An 11,233-nucleotide genomic window follows, 5' to 3' on the forward strand; every position below is an offset into this window, starting at 1 on the left:
AGCGAGAGAGTGAGAGAGATGAGGGAAGGTTTATAAACCTGTAGGTCGTTCACGCCCACAGTTGGACCTTGACCAATCCGGTTGATCTGAGTTTTGGAGGGAAGATTGAAAGTCTTTGTCTCTCACAATGGGGTTTCGCATGTGGAAGCTGATTGGTTGTTTGGCCACAAAACTTTCAAAAGTTCAATAATACATATAAAGCAAGGAGTTATTAAGATGCCACAAACATTAACATTTAGGGAATAATAAATGCTGCTCATAGACACCAAACATGATCTATGTATCTTCTCGTTTGACTGAGTGATTCTAAATGTGAGAGTCTTAGCATGCACAATAATTCACCTATTGCGGATTAATGTTTGAGGCCGACATACATAACAGAAACAACAATATAAAAAAAGGTAACACATTGATACGTGTACATTTCTATATAACTGTATGTGGGACTGCATGTCTGAATAAGGAAAGTCTATCTTTCCCTGCATTTCTGGTAGGAGTCTTATCTTGATGGTGGGGGGATGAGCTGGATAGTGAACAAAGGACTGGCTCATAGCACATAGGTGTTAATCATGGGGGAGAAGTCATTTAAGGAATATAACTAGTTATTTCATGTCTGATTGGCTCCATGCACTACAAGGTAAATAAAGAGCGAAATAGCAAGATCGGTGTAATAAAACAGTTTTATCAACAACAAAGAGTTACCTCCAATGGCTATGATTTTATTAATACAGTTGTCTGATTGATTTAATAGAATCATACAAAAGGAAATTAAGCAGTTTTACTATGATAAAACCATGGTTATCTGCCTTTTTATCTATCTTTCTATCATATCCATGCTTGTAAATTGTGTTTTATAGAATATATAATATTTGTATTTGTCTGTATTTTTTTTTAAATATATTTTTATTCTGTGGTTTTACCTGTTTGCACCAAGGATGTGAGAGAAACGAAACTTCAAAACTCTTAATGCACTGTACATGTGGCAGTTTTGACAATAAAGCAGACAAGGGTTATGATGTCCACATATTTTTGTTGAGGAAATGATAGGAAAGATTATGTGGATATTTTAATTAAATGTTTGGTCAAACAAGGAATTCGATGATCATGTAAGTGTAACAACTGCATTAACCAGGCCTTTGGTGCCCTTTTCAGGCATTTCTATTAAAATTGTAATGTAAACTGTTAATTTTGTATTAGATTATGTATTTTAACACTGTTATTTAATGACACCATATGGTCATTATTAATCAATAATCATAATTGCATCTGTGTTTTAATATAATGCATTTTAAGTCATTTTGTTTATCTGCTTGTTTTCATATTAAGAAAGATGCGTTAGTCGTGAAATTATTACCGACATTAAAACACATTATTAACGTCGACAGAATAAAATAAAGTTTCACAGTACCTATTATGAACGTTCCTGAAAGTGATGTACTTCATCTTGGGGTTTTTTTTTTTCTTTCGTTTCTCGGCACCGGACTGTGGATGTCTTTCCAGGACCGCAGGCATATTGTTCATCAATTATTATCATCATTTTTGGCCAAATAGCCAGCCGTAAAGAGAGGTGAGGGCGCGTCATCACGTGTGCTTACTAGCCTACTCTGCGTTTACCGTAAAATGCAATATATACGTTTATATTTTTATTTATCTGTATATGTATATTATTAGTATTAATTTATTATTATTGTAGGATTTCAGCGCGAATCAGACAATTTAAGAGAGTTGATTAGAAGTAAAAACACTTCCACAGCTTACCCTCCACAAATTCCACAAGAGGCCCCGTCATAAATCTGACGTTTGATAGCCTGGCGCCAGAACGCCAGCCTGAAGCAGACCTAACTAACCAGGAACGTGCAACATTAAGACAAGAGGACATTGGTTTATAATCGCAAAAAGGGAGATTGTCAACTTTGGGGCAAATAACCAAGATGAATTGTCAAAGAAATGCACATCATGAACATCACATGAGGAAAATCACTAGTAGAGACTGTGCTTGGTTTGTTCCCCCTATCCACACACTGAGATTCCTTCCCTAACCTTTCGACCTTCCTGCTTAGAGAACAGACCCACATAGCAAAATTGGTTTGGCCCAGTGATGGGCCACACAATCCACTTTCACTTGGCCCAAATACAGCAATGAATTATGGTACATGACTGGACCAGGTCTGGATTCCAGACAAGGGCCACACATGGGCCATAACTGGCCCAAGTCTCAGCCAAGTAAATTAACTATAACTGGCCCTGAATTGCGCCAGATCAAAATGTAACATTTGAACCAAAACACAACCTTAAGTAAACCATATCAACACCAGTGTTTAACCAGAATGCCCAAAACTGAGCCACACCTAAGCCTGATCTACAGGTGAACTAAACCTGGCAGCCAAAATATGGGCCATAAAAAGGCCATGAGAGATTAATATCTCTGCCACCTGTGTAACCATAGCTGGCCCTATTCTGGTCCTATATGCTGGACCAGATGGGTTCCACATGTCAGCCATAACCTCCTAGATAAATAATCACAACAAAGACAGTATTCTTAACAAATATTTAATCATGTTAACATCAAAGCATTGACACCTGACATTTTAAAGTTGTTCAAACAACTCTGAAATACCACTCCCCTGTCAGTTCTGCAATAAAAATTAAGTAAGTAGAAGTTCTGTGCCATGTTTCTGATCATGAAGTTTCATGCTTTGTCTAAAGCTTGACTGTCCATGTTTCTGATTAGGAACAAAATTTACTTGACATACACTTGAACATCCATGTTTCTACTCATCGAGTTTCACTTCACATAACACTTGAGCGTCCAGGTTTATGGTCAGGAAGTAGCACTCTTCAAATGACTCTTAAACATTCTTGATTCTGTTAATGAACAAGTTGCACTCTGAACAGAGCCTTGGAACATCCATTCCTAAAGTCTGTTAACTAGTCGTACTCTCCTCACACACTCTATTCTTCATCCTCTCTTTTCGGCCACCATCTCTGTCTGGGGCGAGATATAGTCATCTTTTAATGATGGCATGAATTAATTTTTCTTTGGCCTCAGATGTCAGACAGTTGCACCTCACAGCCGCTGAAAAACACAAGCACACATGGTGTATAATTAGCTTTTGCATCAGGTCACAGGTAACATGGCTATTGGATAAAATACAATATTACCACAAAAACTGAACCAATGACCTTTAGACAAAACATTCTGTATTGTCTTTTACCATCTACCCATCTTCCAGTTAATTATCGTTTCTTACTTCCCCCAGCCCTTCATCGTTTAGATTGTCTGAAATAGCCCAAATTCTGACTGTCTACTATGGGTAAAAGATAATTTTACACATCTCAGGAACACACTACCACTTAGCTTAAAATGACTGTGTGAAATATGTATAGATTAATTTAATAGTTAAATTAATCTATACAATTAGTCTAATTAATCTATTAATTAAATAGTTTATTTTTACTTCTTTTAAATTCAGTGTATGTTTTTGTTATGCAACCTTGAGCTTGTGTTGAGGTACTATATACATAAAACGTTCTCTCTCTCCTTCATTTTCTAAATCTCTTATAGAGTGCATTCATGCTTTAAGCATTTAAATAAAGAGAGATATAAAAAATTGTGATGACAATCTCCACAACAAAAAACATTTTTGAAAACTGGACAAAAAGACAAAAGGTACAAGACTGTGTACTTAAAGGCTTTAGAAATAACTGCAGTCCCATGAAGCACTATATAATCAAATTAAAAACAGCAGTGATAGTGTAGTTTTTCCACAAAGAATTGAGGAAAAAAAGTGGAATATACATAAAAGTGGAAAAGACGCAACACTTATTTGTACATTACTTGTCACATCCTGATGTCACATGTCTTTACAGAATTTTTTTATGTGTGTGTGTGTGTGTGTGTGAGCATGCACAGATTGCAAAAATCACTGGCAATGTGAATTAATCAAAATCAGATGATCCTGAGGCTAATCCCATGACACACTATCAGTGCATTCTGAAAAGGGCTAGACAATATACTCACAACTTTGGTAACTGGATGTTTGCTGGATTTCCCAGGTGTAGTGTGGCTCATGGAGCCTTGAAGGTTCAGAGTGCCCTGGATATCCCTACGTTTGTGGGGTGGTCTTCTGACCTCGACGTTGGCATGCCTTAAAAGGGCCTCAGTGCTTGATTTACAGCTCTCAGAGAGAACATGATGCCAGGCATACCTCCTGCAACATACAAAATATCTTAGTCCTTTAACAGCTGTAATAAAATGCACTGTAATTAAAAAAAGCTGACACTTCTTACTTGTTTTTGACTTTGTTCCTTAAATGCCTTCCATCTCATCATTAGGGATGTCAGGAGCACTGTGGAAGAGCTTAGGGTCTAATTTGGCTTTCCAGGGTCTAATTTGTTGTGCTGTCTAGGAATATTTGGAGCATCAGGTATGGAATACATTCTGCTTAAAAGTACAAAATCTCTTGGTCATTTATCTGCTGTGATAAAATACATTATTATTTCAAAAAGCAGAAGCTTCTTACCCTTCTCTTAAATTTAGGTTAATGTAGGCGTTCTTCTGTCTCATTATTATCAGCATCATCATCATCTTCTCCGGGGAAAAGAATGTTCTTAGGTCTAACACATTTACCAATTCCAAGATATACTTTTATTTGTAAATGTGGTGCGAAACATTAATATAAACAAACAATCTAACCAAACCCCTACTTTCTTTTTCTTTGAAATTGATGAGTTCCTTCCATCGGTCTGATCAATGTCTGTGTGATCAACAGCTAGAGGTAGTTTACGTCTCGCTTTCTTGTAGTCATCTGGAAAAGTAGCATAACAAAAAGAAGAAATTTAAAAAGTAAAACAGTGATTTTAAATATTACTATTAATTCTGGCCCTATGGGGCTATGAAGCAGACAAAATATCTATAACTATTCTTTTTTGAACATTTCATATATGCTGGATAAAATGTTAGTCATGTTGTAATTTAAAATGTGCACATTTTTGATTATGTTTAAACATACAACAAATCAAATTACTTTTTGTTTGCATATTTTAAACATAAAACTTGAAATGATTTGGGTGTCATTCCAGGCACTTTTGAACATCAATAACAACTGGTTATTGTAATCATTTTGGTCGCTATAAAGGTGATACCAATTTTTGCACAACAATTAATCTCTTGTAACATTTGGAGTGTATTGACAATGATTATTTATGCCCATTTATAAATAGTTTAGTTTAATTTAAATAAATTACATTCAAGGTGAAGTAGAATAAAGAAACATGTATACCCCTTTCCAAGCATTTACTCAATTTCAACATGACATACACCACTAATGAAATTCCAAAACATTGGTACAACAAAAATGCATAATTTTATCTGTAATTTAATATATAACGTTACATTGGCTCCAACAAAAAATACCATTACAATTAATTATAACCCTAATCATCTGTCAAAGACGATTAAATTTAAGTGACATAAGAAAAATACTGACTTTTTCAGGAGTAAAGTTAGTGATATAGTTTATTGTATTTACAACACGTAGATTAAAACTGCGTTCACGTGCTGCTAAAACAAGGGCACTCGCGTGTAACGTCAATTAATTAATAAATCCGAAGCAAAATGAAGAAGAATATAGTAAACTTGCAACGATACATATGCGTATGTTCGCACTTACCGCTTTGGTTTCAGAAGTCTGTGCAAGACTGCAGCGTCCGCCTGCTTTTTTGAAAAGACATATGGTTCCGGGAGTATTTGTATTCACTTTTCCTTATTGAAGATTTGTTAATTAAAGCGTTATAAGTCATAAATCATATAACAACCAGCTACAACGTGAATCACAACATTTAAAACATTCGATCTGAAATAAAATAAAAATAAAAATTGCCAAAAAGACAAAAATACGAGACTGTGTGTTACAGCCAAGTGGGTAAATAAAACTACAATCCCATTAAGCACTGCAAATGACAATTAACGCCTTTTGAAAAAAAAAATTGCTCTGATGGGCTCTGATAGGCTAATTTCGCATTTCCGTGATTTTTGAAATCCAGAATGGTGCGCGCTGGGTAAAAGTTTTTCCAGTAAACAAACAAACGTAAAAACAATACATTTAATTTTAAATGTATAAAAACCATAAAGCCATTAGTATTGTTGCTGTAGCACATTTCATAGTTACTTTGACTGTGATTAAATAATGTTGTGTGGTGTTGAAAATAAATAGTTTCATAATTTAATTTTAATCCACCAGGGTTAGCTATAATTTTGAATGCAGGATTTAATCACATTATAGATATGTTAATAAATTATGAAAAGTAAAGTCTACTGGTGTACATTCATGGCATAAAAAAAAAACTTATGAACTGAAATCAAACAATTACAGTTGATTTTCATAATTTAAGTAATTAAATCTTCATTGTTGCCTGGATTAACTTCAAGGCATTAGACCCAGAATGCAAACATGAAGATGGAAACTTTTTGTGTATTAAAACATTGGGATTTTATATAAAAAATATTTGAAATGTGGGTGAAATATGGCCAATCTTATGTGGGCCACATATCTATATTTGACATCTGGGCCAAATACTACATTTGACATCTGGCCCAGGTCTTGTGTGCCGCCTTAAAACCGGTACCATCTCTGCCAAACTCGGGCCATGTTTGGCCCACATGCTGTATGCCAGTGCCGGATAAATGCCAGCTGTGCCAGATGCATGCCAAATCTGGGCCAAAATTGTTTGCTGACTGGGGACCCTCACATTCCCAATACGGCCCAGAAAACTGCCTCTTGATATATATATATATATATATATGCACCCAAAATTATGCTAAAAGAACTCATGAGCAACTCATCATTTCTATGCATAATTTCCTATTCATATATGTAACCCACACGTTTGTCTATTATGTTTTAATCACTCATTGTGTATGTCCCTTTTGATAACTATTGAATAGTTTAATGGTTTATATTGGTGTTTGATATGCACGGTCTTGAAATGAGATTCTTGAAATGTTTCTATACTTCAATTCTTTGTAAAATGTTTTTTTAGTCTTGTTACCGAAATCATGTCCAAATTTAACTTTGCCAAAGAGCGGGAAAGTTGGGACCCAAGGGACTGATCACATGACATTGTGATTTATGATTGGGAGGAGCAACCGACAGTCCCCTGAAGTTAGGACAATGTTAATTGGTCAAGACACCATGTGGGATGTGTCCAAAAGCTGAGTTTAAAACTCAGTACCCTCCTCAAATCGCTCTCTTGCAACTTTTCTTACTCTTTTCAACCCTCTGCCGCGTCTCGACGCCGCCTGGCCTGCATGCCAGCCTCCTCATCTAAAGGAAACATGAGGAGATCATTACACTTCTGTCTATTACTTTAATTCTTTATTTCTTTCCGTTGAGAGTTTCGTGTCTAGTTAAGTTTGTGCAAGCCGCGACCGACTTAAACGTCTTCGTTGACCTGAACTTTAACAGCGCACGCACAACTCTCATATCCAGCCAACGCCCAAGAAGACATCACATTGACCGACCACCAACCAATCAGCAACCTCGGGAAAACCCTTTCTGAAGCGACGCAACCAAAGGAATTCCCTCTTCACAGAAAAGGCTGACGCAAGTACAACTTCCAGGTTCTAACTGAACTGGTGCATTTGATAAAGTTTAATAACCTCTTTGAGAGACTCAATACGAGGGTTAATTAAGTGATTGATGGTTGTTCAGGTCTAAGCAATTGCACATATTGCTATAAACTTGGGACTTCATATTTTCATTCCTTTAAACTCATTCTTTCCTCACTTTCTCTTTCTGCAACCTGTGTGAATGCGTGTGTTTATGTTAGATTAGTTTGTATGTGTTAGGTTTATCCAATAAAATCGTATTTTTTATTAGAAAAGATAAGTATCTTGTGTTTTGTGCTTACAAGTTAATGTCTTAAACTGCTGATTTTGCTACTGTGCTAATATATAGTGTTTTCACTATATTCTGGATAGTAATATCCATTGCAGAGTTTCTGTTACACGGCTTGTGAAGGAATCGCGGGTCGACTCTGGAACAGCCGTAAAACAGCGATTCTGTTCAAATTCCCTATTGAATCATATTTGATTCCCTTTGAGCTAAATTATAAATTATTATGTAATTAATCCCTTTTACTTCTTACATAATTGGTGGAGAATGCGGGCAGTTTAATCTAAATTGTGAGCACAAACGAGTTATTTAATATTTTCTATTTCTGTGGATGAGAGCGTCTGAGTCTAGACTGTACGTGTGTGTGTGTGTGTGTGTGTGTGTGTGTGTGTGTGTGTGTGTGTGTGTGTGTGTGTGTGTGTGTGTGTGTGTGTGACGTAAGCAGCGCGCGGGCGCTGAATGAATGAAAGCTAGTGAGTGCAGAGGACGGTAACTCGAGGCCGTCTCTCTACTTTTTAAACTGTAGTAAGTGAGTTTAAAGTTAAGGTCTGAGATCGTTCAATAAGGTCGAAATTGAGCGTGTCCCTCATTTTCTGTAATGCCTTATTTATAGTTGAATTAATGTCATTGCGTGTTCCAGTGCCATTCAATTGCTATATCTCAGTCACCGTTAGCTTAACGGAGCTAAACTGCAGTAATTTGACTCCCCTGGTTAAACAGTAGAAATAATGCTTGCCTGTTTGTGTCTGTTCACTAAGTGAAACAGTGCGATTTAAACGGTAGTGTTTTAAAATCTTGATCAAGTAAAGTTTAACACTGAAACAACAGCGAATAAAATCTGTTGTGTCTACGTGCTCAGAGAAACTGGCACGGAGATTTACGATCCGCCGAGATCAGTTATTATTTTTGTTTCCTCATTTGCAGCGCCAAGCTGCCACTTAAATAAAGTTTAAATCCAACTCTGAACGAACTAAGAGTTTAAAGCGCCACATCGCAAACCAACTAGAAGTGGTGTTGTTATGTGTACAGTGTAACATGCTTAACTGAACTTGCAATGTAATGCTTCATGTGCTCAGTCCACTATTGTTTGTTTTGGTTGCCGTAGTTACGATGGTGACTCGGAAGTCTTAACCTACTTCCGGAGCAACTCTGAACTGCGCACGCGCAGCACATGACGTCATACTATAAACAAACTCTACGGTGTTGCTAAGCTAACGAAACTGTTGCTTTTACATTGAAGTCTATGCTAAAGATTAGCCTCAAAGGTTAGCAGTTAGCATTAACATCCAGTGGTTGAATACAGTGTGTGTGGGCAAAGCTAAAGTGATTTAACCCTTTAAACCTCTGAACTAATACACCTGTTGGTCTATTTTTCTGTCCTATTTCTCAATTTTCTAACTTTACCACTTTATATGCATTTTTACTAGAAAGGGGAATATTACTTCACAATTATAAATTGTGACAAATTCAAATTTAATTCAAACATTAAATTTATTTGGACTCATTTGAATTTCCTCATCTGGTCATTTCATATGATCATTAGTTCTAGTATTCTCACTTTTAGGTCAATCATTTTAGGTACTAATAAGCCTTGAACTTTGAAAGTTAAGGGTAACTTATTTTACCTAATTAATTGATTTACCCCTATCAACAGATTCTATTCAGAATCACACTTACTCCTTACTTCATTGCGTTTTTACCCCTATTTCTTCCTTTCTTGGTTATACAATTAACCTCCATTTTTATTTTATTTTTATTTTATTTTATTTGTTTATTTATTTTGTGTTTTTCCTCCTGCACTTAATTTCATTTTGAATATTTTGCCGTTTATTACTTTTAATTTCACTTTACCCTACCTTTCTCCTTTACCTCCTTGTATCCTAGCTTGGGAACGACACACCTGAGCTTTAATAGGAGACATTGTTATCCCTCGCTACGAGTTCAAATAAATTAGAAAGACAACTCTCTTTCACTCAAATTTTATTGGTGTTTCATTAGTTGTGCAGCAACTATAAACAACACGCTACTCGTAGTCGGGTATAACAGCCACGCAGCCTGTGAGTGGACCCGATCCACTCAATTTGCTGAGTCTCCTTCCCTTCCCTTCTACCCAAGTCTCTCCTGCTTTCTTTCTTCTTTACTCCTCACATTTGCAGGGACCTGCAAGAACCATCAATCGATTCTAAGTGAATGAAATGCAAAATCTTGTCAAAGAACAGTAATCATCCTTATGAATTTGATTGTAATCAAACCCTCCTTCGTTCTTCCTAACCTCCCTGAATTTGAAAACGCATTCCAAATTTTTGAATCTCATCTCATACTGAGATCAATTATTAGAGATAAGTGTTGAACACCCGTTGCTTTCGAAGCCTCCTTGGTAAGCGGTCCAACTGTAAGGTGTTCGGTGTCAATCCTGTCAGACTAAGAAAAGAGATACCAGTATTATTATTATATTCTCACGTCTCGAACAGAGATATAATAATATTGTTTTCCTTTTTACAAAATCTTGGTAAAATTCCTCCCATTGGAAAAGGGAATTGTTTTATTTCACTGACTTGTTTTCACCTTTTTTCTCTTTTTTTTCCTCTTCCTCATTAGAGTGATGAAGTCTTCACATCACTAGTCTACCTAGACACCCTGAGACCAACACTATCATCACCACACTTCATTAGGGGTTCACAATCACTGACACAACACTTAGTTGTCCCACCCCACATAGGCTTCTACCTCACACAGATCTGTGTCAGTATCCTTTCTCCTCAGCGTGCAAACATGCCACAGACTGCAGACCCCCTTGCCCACAAGGAAGATGTGAACACTTGGCTGAGAGGCATGACGGACAGCCTCACCCCCAAGACCTTTGAACTGTTATTATTCTTAATGAGAAGGTTCCTGACACAAGATTCAAGCCAGAACAACAACCACGAGGAGCTAGTCAAAATCACCAGCTCCCTAAGCGATGCCTTCACAACCCAGCTGAAACTGAGTGACAAGCACATCACCCATCTCCAAGAGGAGCTGTCACGTGCTCAACGCCGCATAGACAAGCTGGAAGTGAAAGTTCAAGATCAACTCAAAGCACCCAACGAGAGGGAGCAGGAAACAACGGAACAAGTTAAAAAGCTCCCTGGCAACAGCTCAACTTGACCAGCAACAAGCAAAGGCTGCCCAGAGAGACCTGGTAAACAGACTCCAGTATGCCGAACAGCTACTAGAGAAAGCCAAGAACGACATCTGCAACAAGAATGCGGAAATCAGTGCCTTAGAAAACCACCTTGAAAGGTACAGCACTGACATAGACAATCTGACCCAACATCTAGACAATGCCAACAATGAGC

Source organism: Garra rufa, chromosome 3, assembly GCF_049309525.1.
Source record: "Garra rufa chromosome 3, GarRuf1.0, whole genome shotgun sequence".
NCBI classification, from domain to species: Eukaryota; Metazoa; Chordata; class Actinopteri; order Cypriniformes; family Cyprinidae; genus Garra; species Garra rufa.